The 10,357-nt window shown below is 48.0% G+C and overlaps 1 protein-coding gene and 1 pseudogene across 1 annotated transcript in view; one reads left to right on the top strand and one right to left on the bottom strand.

Annotated features, from left to right (window-relative positions):
- The window catches only part of MARCH2 (membrane-associated ring finger (C3HC4) 2, E3 ubiquitin protein ligase), a 24,085-nt gene extending 19,359 nt beyond the window's left edge, over positions 1–4,726 (bottom strand). Inside the window, exon 1 of the mRNA XM_006896342.1 lies at positions 4,609–4,726. The gene's annotated coding sequence lies outside the window, so the exon portion shown is untranslated. The remainder of the gene's footprint in view (positions 1–4,608) is intronic.
- A 34-nt stretch (positions 4,727–4,760) lies between these two features.
- Positions 4,761–10,357, top strand: part of LOC102872489 — an 11,457-nt pseudogene continuing 5,860 nt past the window's right edge.

Below are 10,357 nucleotides of genomic sequence, written 5' to 3'. Positions count from 1 at the left end.
GCCTCTCCCCTGCACGCATGCCTCTCCCCTCCATGCATCCTTCTCCTCTACACGCATGCCTCTCCCCTGCACGCATGCCTCTCCCCTCCATGCATGCCTCTCCCCTGCACGCATGCCTCTCCCCTCCATGCATGCCTCTCCTCTGCACGCATGCCTCTCCCCTGCACACATGCCTCTCCCCTGCACGCATGCCTCTCCCCTCCATGCATGCCTCTCCTCTGCATGCATGCCTCTCCCCTCCATGCATGCCTCTCCTCTGCACGCATGCCTCTCCCCTGCACACATGCCTCTCCTCTGCACACATGCCTCTCCCCTGCATGCATGCCCCTCCTCTGCACACATGCCTCTCCCCTCCATGCATCCTTCTCCTCTACACGCATGCCTTTCCTCTGCATGCATGCCTCTCCCCTCCATGCATGCCTCTCCTCTGCACGCATGCCTCTCCCCTCCATGCATGCCTCTCCTCTGCACACATGCCTCTCCCCTCCATGCATGCCTCTCCTCTGCACACATGCCTCTCCCCTGCACGCATGCCTCTCCTCTGCACAAAAGGGATGTCATGCTCGGAAAGATCGAGGGAGAGCAAAGGAGATGGAGACTCTCAACAACACGGACTGATACAGTGTCTGTGGCAATGGACTCAAATGTGTTGAGGAGGATGAGGAAGGTACAGGAGAGGGCTATGAGAAATACTCAACTCGATGGCACTTAACCACAACCACGGCCTCCCAGGAAGTCACCTCTTTGCGGTGGTGTTAGGTAGGTGCCTGACGCCTGACTGAGAAGTCGATAGCCTGAGCCCACTTATTAGTGTCATGGGACTACCACCTGGCAACCTGTATCTGAAAGGTCACAGCCCGGAAGAACCCGAGGATGCACCACCTTACTCTGCACACACGGGGTCGCTGTGAATCGGAGTTGACTCACCAGCGACTGGACTGGACTGGGCACGCCAGGGACTGTGTGAAGCCGTCTGCATGTACATTAATCACCTCCCTGCACCTTCCACGGTGGCTGTAAGTGTTCTAATCAAAGGTCACGTCCCTGGACCAAAGGCCAGCAGGGATCAGGTCACTCCCTTTGACGCACAGGCTACTCTTGCTCGGGGTCATGTTTGCTTGTTTGCTCATTTCGTCACATCTGTCTTCCTCGTCTTCAGCAGTGCCGTGAAGGGACCGTGCTGGACAGTGGTCTGAGAGAGATACTAACTGCATCACTTCCTCAGGCCCTGCGCCTGTGCAGTTTGTCCTGATCTCCTAACGGGTGTAGGTGCAGACCCACCCAACAGTGTCACAGAAAAGAGACCAGGCAATCTATTTCCATAAAGCCACCAGCCAAGAGGAATAGTGCTGTCAATTTGAAGACTAAGGTGCGTCTGATTCAGGTCTTTCCAATTACTTGCTATGCATCTGAAAGCTGGACAATGACTAAGGATGACATGGAAAGAATTGACACCTTTGAGCTGTGGTGCTGGAGAACAGTGAACTGCCCGTGGACAGGCAAGACGACAAATGGCTATGCCCTGGAAAGGGTGCAGCCGGAGTGCTCTTTGGAGGCAAGAATGATGACATATCATGCCTCACATACTTTGGGCATGTTGCTAGGAGGGGCTACTCCTTAGAGAAGGACATGATGCTGGGAAGGGTGGAGGGTTGGCAAAGGAGATGAAGACCCTCAAGCAGGTGGATTGACACAGTGACTGATGCAATGGGCTCTAGTGTGTCAGGAAGTGTGAGGATGGCTCAGGATAGAACAGAGTTCAGATCTTCTGTTCAAAGGGTCGCTATGAGTCATACTTGACTCAATGACACCTAGCAACAACAACCAGCCTAGAAAACCCTATCTCGTGAGACCTGGTGTCATCATGAGATGGACTCGCCCCCTGGGCAATGGGCCTGGTTAAGAGCTGAGTCGAGGAACCAGCCGCTTGACCACAGACAGACCCTGGTCTGCCAGCTCCCATGGCAGGAATCAGAGAGGTTAAGAGGCCAGAGGTCCGAGGCCTGGACAACGCCATACTCAGGGCTGGGTAGAAGGACAGAGTGTCTGCCATTGGCCTCGACTCTGGGGCTGGTGGGTGAGAAGAGTAAGAGAATGCTTGAACGAGCTTTGCCCAACAACTAGGAGATGAATTTCACCGTCTTCACAAGAAACCTTGAATTGCCGCCTTTGTCAGAAGAGGATACTGAGGTCCAGAGAGATAGACAGCTACTTGTCCAAGACCACGCAGCTAGGAAGGACAGCTCAGGAGTGAGCCCATGCCCATGAGACGCGGGCCACCTCCTTTGTCAGATAACCTGAGGAGTCCACGGACTGGTAAACTCACCCTCCCTCGGCGAAGTCTGAGATGACTCTGAGCCCCACAGCCTTTCCACTTCTGCCCAGACGCCTCTTCCTGAGGGCAAGAATATGAATGAAGAGGAGTCACAGGGCCTTAACTTCCCAAGGTGTGATTCCAAAAAATTTCACCCTCTGAGACTCAGTTTTCTCATCTGTGAAATGGGAGTCATAATGTTTGTTACTCATAATGATCAGAAAAGCAGAGTCCAGGGAAGAGAAGAAAACTCTCAATGAGATGGGCTTAAGCATAGCAGAGATTGTGATGCTAACACAGGATCAGGCAGGCTTTTGTTCTGTTGTACAAAGGGTCGCTATGAGTCGATTCATTCGAGTTATGGTGCTGAAGTCTTCAACATACCATGGACCATCAAGAAAACAAACAGGTCTTAGAGAAGGTGAAACCAAGTTTCTCCTTGGAGGCTGGTATTTTGAAGCTCCAACTCACATACTTTGGAGATGTGGTCAGGAGGGACCAGTCCTTGGAGAAGGACATCATGTTCAGAAGAGGGAGGGGGCGAGCTCTGGTGGCCTAGTGGCAAGAAGGTGTACTACAATACCAGAGGTGCACGGTTCAAATCCACCAGATGCTCTGCTGGAGAAGGAGGAACAATCTCCTCCTGTACCAGTCAGATCTGATTTGACGGTACACACACACACACACACACACACTAATAAAATAAAATTAAAAGTAACAAACTAAAAAAAAAAGGGCGGAGGGACAGGGCAGGAGAGGAAGACCCTGGATGAGACGGCTTGATACAAAAATTGGGGCAATGGAGGTTGGTGTGTCAGAATTAGTGAGACTGGCTCAGGACAGGGCAGAGTTCAGAGCTGTTGTACATGGGGTTGCTATGGGTCGCAGGCAACTCACTGGCACATAACAACAACAATTCAGCTCATAAACCTGTGAGTGCTGTGAAGTCAGTAAGCATTCACTCTTTCTACATCTTGAGCCCATTATTGCTGGCACTGTCAATTCACCTAATAGTGAGCCTTTCTCTTTTTCACAGACCCAGCTTAGTGGTAAGGAGTTGTGCTGCCAACCCAAACTTCCATGGTTCGAATCCACTGGGGACGGTGGGGAAAAGCATCAGCAATACTGTCAGTACGTGTTCATACAACCCTTTCTCCACCACAGCAGAGGGTCTGGCTGCAGTTGTTTCGTGTGCTGCTGGTTTCTGACCCATGGTGACCCTCCCCGCCCCCATTACATAGGATTTCTAAGTGGTCATCTTTATGGAAGCAGATTGCTTGGTCTTATTCCTCTGGAGCCACTCAATGGGCTTGAACCACCAAAGTTTCCCATCAGCAGCAGAGCACTTAACCGTTGCAGTGCCAAGGTTCCTCTATAAATACTAACCGGAGAGGGAGTGGTTAAACCCCTTGGCTCTAATCAGAAGGACTGTGGTTCAACCCTGGGAGCCATTCGCTCTGCAGGGGGAAGGGAAGCAATGTGCTTCCGTAAAGATTACAGCCTCCGGGGCCCTGCAGGGCAGTCCCACTCCGTCCTGCAGGACGCACTGGATGGGAATGGGTTTGGTTTCACTTTGGTGGAGTAGTGAAAAGCGTTCAACTCAGTCCCTCCCAGGGGTTCCTGTTACAATGTGGTCACAGAGAAGGCGACTTGGATGCCTTCCCCATTATTACGTCCCTGGCTCTCCTTTGTGCGCTCTGTGGCTCTGGGTAACAGACTGAACCTCTTTGGGCCTCCGTTTCTCTGCACAAGGAGGAAAATTTCTAGGACTTCCCTTTTGCCCAGTTCCCAGAGGATGCTGTCATGGAGGGAGTCTGACTCACGGTGATCCTTTCAAGCCAGAGGGCAAATGTGCCCTAGGATTTTCCAAGGCTGTAATCTAGATGGCACGAGAGTCCTTGAGAACTCGAGGTGGGATCGAACCTCTCACCTTGGGGTTAGCAGATGAGTACCTAACCATTGCACCACCAGCGCTCCTTTCGAGGACTGAACGAGGAGGCCTGGCACATTCTGCCCCGGTGCCTGGGGGGGCGCTGGGTGGGCACTGACCACTTACTGACCACCCACTGTGTGCCTCCCGAATCTTCCTGACCCCGTTTCAGACACAGAGACCGAAGCTCTGCGCGTCGCGCTCCCGAGGCCTCCAGCCGACCTCGCCCCGGGAATGGCCGCCCCCACGTCCCGGGGGAGGCCGAGGCCGAGGGTCCGAGCCCAGCCGTCGCCGGCTGGGGGCCTCGAACCCGAGTCGACCCGTGAACCAGCTTTCCCCGATCCTCCCTCCGGTCCCGGCTTACCTGCTCCGCGGCCGGGCCGGGCGGCCGCGCAGGCCCCTCCGCTCGCCCCGGCCCCGGTCCCGGCCCGGCCCGTCCCGTCAACGCCGCTTGCTCCGCTCTGCCCGGCACCTGCGTCCGGGCACCGCCCGCCGAGCAGACGGCCCCGCTGACCAATGACGACCGCCTCTCGCCCGCCTCCGCCAATCACCGGGCACGTCCCGCCCCTGGAGGCGGTGTCGGAGGCGACGGGGACGTCCTGGGCCGCACAGGCCCCGCAGCGCCGCAGCTGCCGGCTCCGCCCATGCCGCGTCCAGGCCACGCCCTTTCCCTCTGGTCACGCCCCTCCCTGCCGAGGCCACCCGTGTGGCTGACGGCGCCACCTGGCGACGCCCAGTGCGTTACACTCATAATACAACCGTTAAAGAACCCTGCTGACAACTGACAAAGCCGCTTAGGGATGTGTGCATCACGTCTCTTGTGCTCTTATCAATCCTGGGGAAAGGAGAGGCAGAATGACAACATTTTAAAAAGGAAATAATAGAAACCTAAAAAGGTCAGAGAACTGTGAAAGAACAAATAGCAAAATCACTCATTCGGCACTCATTCATTCACCTATTAGGTGCTTGTTGAAGGCCAGTTATGAGCCACGTATTGTGCTAGGTGCTAGAGACGAGGCTTTGGGTAAGACAGACCTAAACTTCTTCCCTCGCGATAGACTTCCATCTAAAGAAGGACACAGACGGAGCGTGTTGCCTGATGACAACACTAAAAATATGGGGATGTCTGGAAATAAGTCTTCCTTGAAGAAGAAACAGTTAAGCTCCTGAGACATGTTGTTGTTGTAGTTATGTGCCGTCAAGTTGCCTGCCACTCATAACAACTCTATGTACAATAGCCCTATACCCTGCTCTATTCTATGCCAATCTTACTGTCTCTGACACATTACCCCAATACCCCAGCCACTGAATCAATCCATCTTTATCGAGGATCTTCATCTCCTGCGCTGTCCCTCCATCCTCCCAAGTATGGCATACCTCTCCATGCAACATGTTCAAAGTATGTCAGATGAAGATGCAGAATCCTTGCCTCCAAGGAGAAGCCTGGTTTCACCCTCTCTAGGGTTAAACGGTTAAACAGTTTGTTTTCCTAGCAGTCCATGGTATATTCAACATCTTTCTCTAGCACCAAAGCTCAAAGACATCAACTCTCCTTTTATTATCCCTAGTCATTGCCCAGCTCTCTGATGCATAGCAAGTGATTGCAAAGACCATGGCCTGTATCAGGTGCACCTTAGTCTCCAGACTGACATCATTGCTCTTTAGTACTCTGGAGTGGTCTCTGACAGCAGACTTTTCCAACACAATACGTCTTTTCATTTCCTAGTTGCTGGTGTCATGAGTGTTGATTGTGGAGCCAAGCAAACTAAAGCTGTTTACAATCGCAATCTCTTCACCATCTATCATGATGCTGCCAATTGGCCCAGTGGTGAGAATATTTGTTTTCTTGACACTGAGCTTCAATCTATATTGAAGGCTGCAATCCTTGATCTTCTGCAGCAAGCACTTCAGGTCCTCCTGAGACATAAGTAGGCATTAACTAGAAGAAGAGGTTCAGGCAGAAGAGTTCAACTCATGCAGTGTAGAGAACAGTCCCTATTCCTCCTTCCCCTTTCCTTACCTTTATTGAATAAGTCAGTTTTACTAACTGAAATGAGAAGGTGCAGCCCGAGTGCTCTTTGGAGGTAAAGATGATAAAGCTTCACCTCACATACTTTGAACATGTTCCTAGAAGAGGATATTCCTTAGAGAGAGATGTGATGCTCAGAGAGGAGGAGGGTCAGCGAAGGGGGGGAAGACCCTCAACCAGGCAGATTGACACGGTGACTGCTGCAATGTGCTCTGGTGCGTCAGGAAGTGTGAGGATGGTGCAGGACAGGACAGGGTTCGTAGGATCACTGTGGATCACACTCAACTCGACAGCAGGTAACAACAACTGAAATTAGGGCCTCTGGTGGTTGAGTGATAAGAAGCTGAGCTGCAATCCTGACGGCCCAGTTCAAATCCGCCAGCTGCTTCAGGGGGTGGTGGAGGGGAAAGATAGGCAATCTCCCATGCCATTTACTGCTTCTGAAAACCCACTGGAGGGTCAGCTATGAGTTGCTTCTGACTCGGTGGTCCATAACAGCAACAACAACATTCAAAATTAATTTCCTGGGTGGCACAAATGGTCTGCTCTCAACTACTAACCAAATGTTCAAACCCTCTCAGAAATATTTAGAAGACAAGCCTGAAAATCAGAGTCCATAAATGTTAACAGCCAAGAGAAAGATGCAGAGCAATGTTACATTGTAACACATCAGTCATCACAAGTACGACTGACTCCAGAACAAAGGGTTTATTTTCACTCCTTAAAATTCTGGTGTGTTAAAAAAAAAATAAATAAATTCTGGTGTGTTGTGTTAGCATCTACATGTTTGGGGTTTTGTTGTTGTTGTTTTGTTTTAGGGTTTTTTTTTGTTGTTGTTGTGTACCGTCAAATCAAATCCAACTGGCACAGGAGATCTCCCCTCCTTCTTCAGCGTAGCATCTGGTGGTTTGAACCGTGTGCTTTCGATGTTGCAGTGCTGCTTCTTGCCATTAAACCACCAGAGCTCCCTAGCTTCTACATGTTTTCAATGGCAAGATAAGCCACAATGTGTTTAGAGTAGTAACCTACGTGGTTGCTGTTGTGTGTTTTAGAGTTGTTGTTATTCGTTATCCAGTCACTCTGATTCATAAGGACCCTGGATCCTGCATAGATTGCATCACCGCTCAGTCCTCTGGGCTATGCTTGAGCCCATTACCGCAGGCACTCCATCAATTCACCTAGTTGAGAATCCTCCTCTTTTCTCACTGACCTTCAGCTTTTCCAGATATGATGTCTCTTTTCTAGGGACTAAGTTTTTCTGATAACCTGTCCAAAGTCTGTGCAACAAAGTCTCACCATCTTTGCTTCTTAGGAATGCTCTGGCTACATTTCATCCAAGACAGATTGTTAGTTCCTTTGGCAATTCGCAACATAGTCCATAATTTTCCATCAACATCACAATTCAAAGAAACCATATGTCCTTTGGTCTTTCTTACTTCTCATACAACTTTTACATGCCTAGAAATCAATTGAAATACTGTTACTTGAGACAGGCCATTCCTTGATCTTTGAACTCATTAGTACTTTATTTTTCAAATTTTATTTTTATTATTTTTTGTGTGTGTACCATCAAATTGGATTTAACTGGTACAGGAGGAGATTGTCCCTCCTCCAGCAGAGCATCTGGTGGTTTCGAACAGCTTACTTCTGGGATTCCAGTGCAGCTTCTTGCCACTAGGCCACCAGAGCTCACCAGTATTTCCAAAGGGTCCTTGGCACCAGATTTGCCTAATGAAATACATCTTTTTTTTTTAAAGAGGTATCCAAATTGACAAAGAGGAGGTAAAACTATCTTTATATGCAGATGACATGATAGTATACTTAGAAAACATTAAAGATTCAGTGAGAAAACTATTGGACATAGTGAACCAATTCAGCAAAGTGTCAGGATAGAACATCAACATACAAAAATCAGTTGGTGTAGGGGAATGATTTCATGAAACACAACGGGAATTAAGGGAAGTGTGAAACACAGTGTATATGAATTTTGTATTGTAAGCCAATATAAAATAAAAATTTTTAAAAATCGCTTGGATTTCTCTATAGTGACAAAGAGAATGTAGAAATGGAGTGAAGAAAAACAATACCAATTACAATAGCTAATCACAAGATTAAATACTCAAGAATTAATCTAACTAGAGACACAAAAGACATGTACAAAGAAAATTACAAAGCATTACTACAAGAAACAAAAAGAGACCTAGAAAAAAGAAAAAGAGAGAGAGACCTAGAGAAATGGAGGGATATACCATGTTCATGGATAGGAAGGAATTCTCAGCATCATGAAAATGACAATTCTACCTAAGACAACCTTCAAGTTCAATGCAATCCCAATACAAATACTAATTCCATTCTTCATCAAGATGGAAAAGGTCATTTCCAATTTTATCTGGAATGGGAAGAGACCTAGAATAAGCAAAGCGTTACTGAAAATTAAAAACATGGTAGGATGCAATATATCTTTTGATTTCTTTTGCTTCTAAAGATGTTGATACTGGAGCCAAGTAAATTGAAACCCTGAACAACTTCAATCTTTTCTTCACTTAATTATGAATCAAACACCATCTGACAAGTAGCAAACAAACCTGAATTTCACCAAGCATCTGAGTGTATTCATTGACAGGAAATGCAAAGGACAAAGGTACATGTTAGGGGACAGAAGTAGATGTTTGGTTTTCAGGTACTTGTAGAAGAACAGAGGAGGGAGAATGAGTAACAGATGGATCTGAGGTTTCTTGTCTGGCTGATGGAACTACAGCGGTGTGGTCAGTAGAGAGCCACTGGCCCAAATGCATTGCTTCCTTGGCAGTTCGAATCCACTATCAGCTCTGTGGGAGAAAGATGGGCAATTTCCACCAGTGTAACTTACAGCTTCGACCACAATGAGGGTTGAAAGGCCACTCTCTAATTACACAGTGGTAATGGGTACACAACATTGTAAATATACTGAATTGTGCACTTCAAAACAGCTAGATTGTTGTATTGTTACACTATGTAAATGTCTCAATTTTTTAAATAGCGACTTAAAGCAACAACAAACTCAGAAAACAAAAAACCCAACTGTTGTTAACTGAGGGTAAAGAATTAATAACAAGACAGGACACCAAGAATGTAGGAGAAAACAAAGAGGTAAAGCAGGGAGTGAGCAGCTCGAACAACTGAAGCGTTGAACCCAGCTTCCCCGTCTTTAGTGAAAATCACCATGGAGCAAATCACAGAGAAATCTATGCAAACGAAGTGAAGCTCTTTCAGATGAAAGCCTTTTGCTTGACTCAGGAGGGAGGGGTTAGCAATTACAATACAAGAATTGTATAAACACCTAAGTTTAGCACCTGCCTTGGTGCTTAACCCCTGTGAACACGTATGGTCTGCCTTGGTGCTTCATGGGGGAATTCCAGCTTGTATCCATGCCTCCTGCATATTCCTAACATAGCATTTAGTTTATTATCAATATTTAGTTTGAAATTTGGCTTCCCACAACCAACCAAATCATAGGAAGCTATTCAGACTGAGAAACTGCAGGACAAAAGACAAAATTTAAAAAAAAAAAAAAGAAAAAATCAAGGCCATAAAGAAGAGCCACAAGGAGAATATGGAGATAAAAGAAACTGAAGGCTTAATCAATCAGAAAGGGAGCTCTGGAGGCCTAGAGGTAAGAACCTGTGCTCCACTCCCAAAGGCACACAGTTCGAATCCACAAGCTACTCCTCAGGAGAAGGATAAGCAGCCTCCTCCCATGCGATTTATTGCCTCTGAAAACCCACCGGAGCATCAGCTATGGTCTGATCATGACTCAATGGTCCATAACAATAATATCAATTAGAATGTGTAGTTTGAGCTCTGACGGCCAGAAGCTGCGCTGCAGTCCCAAAGGCACATGGTTCGAGGTCATCAGTTGCTCCATGGGAGAAGGATGGACAAACTCCTCCCGGGTGAATAACTGCTTTTCAGTGAAAACCCACCAAAGGGTCAGCTATGAGTTGGTTCAGTCTCTATGGTACACAACACCAACAGATCGCCTTTGGACACTGATTCAAACAAACCATTAAGAAAACGATAAAACCTGTACCACATTCCCAGAGGA

The sequence above is a fragment of the Elephantulus edwardii genome, unplaced genomic scaffold (assembly GCF_000299155.1).
Source record: "Elephantulus edwardii isolate Elephantulus edwardi_28Jun2011 unplaced genomic scaffold, EleEdw1.0 scaffold00185, whole genome shotgun sequence".
NCBI classification, from domain to species: domain Eukaryota; kingdom Metazoa; phylum Chordata; class Mammalia; order Macroscelidea; family Macroscelididae; genus Elephantulus; species Elephantulus edwardii.
This window is presented reverse-complemented; position numbering and strand designations above follow the sequence as displayed.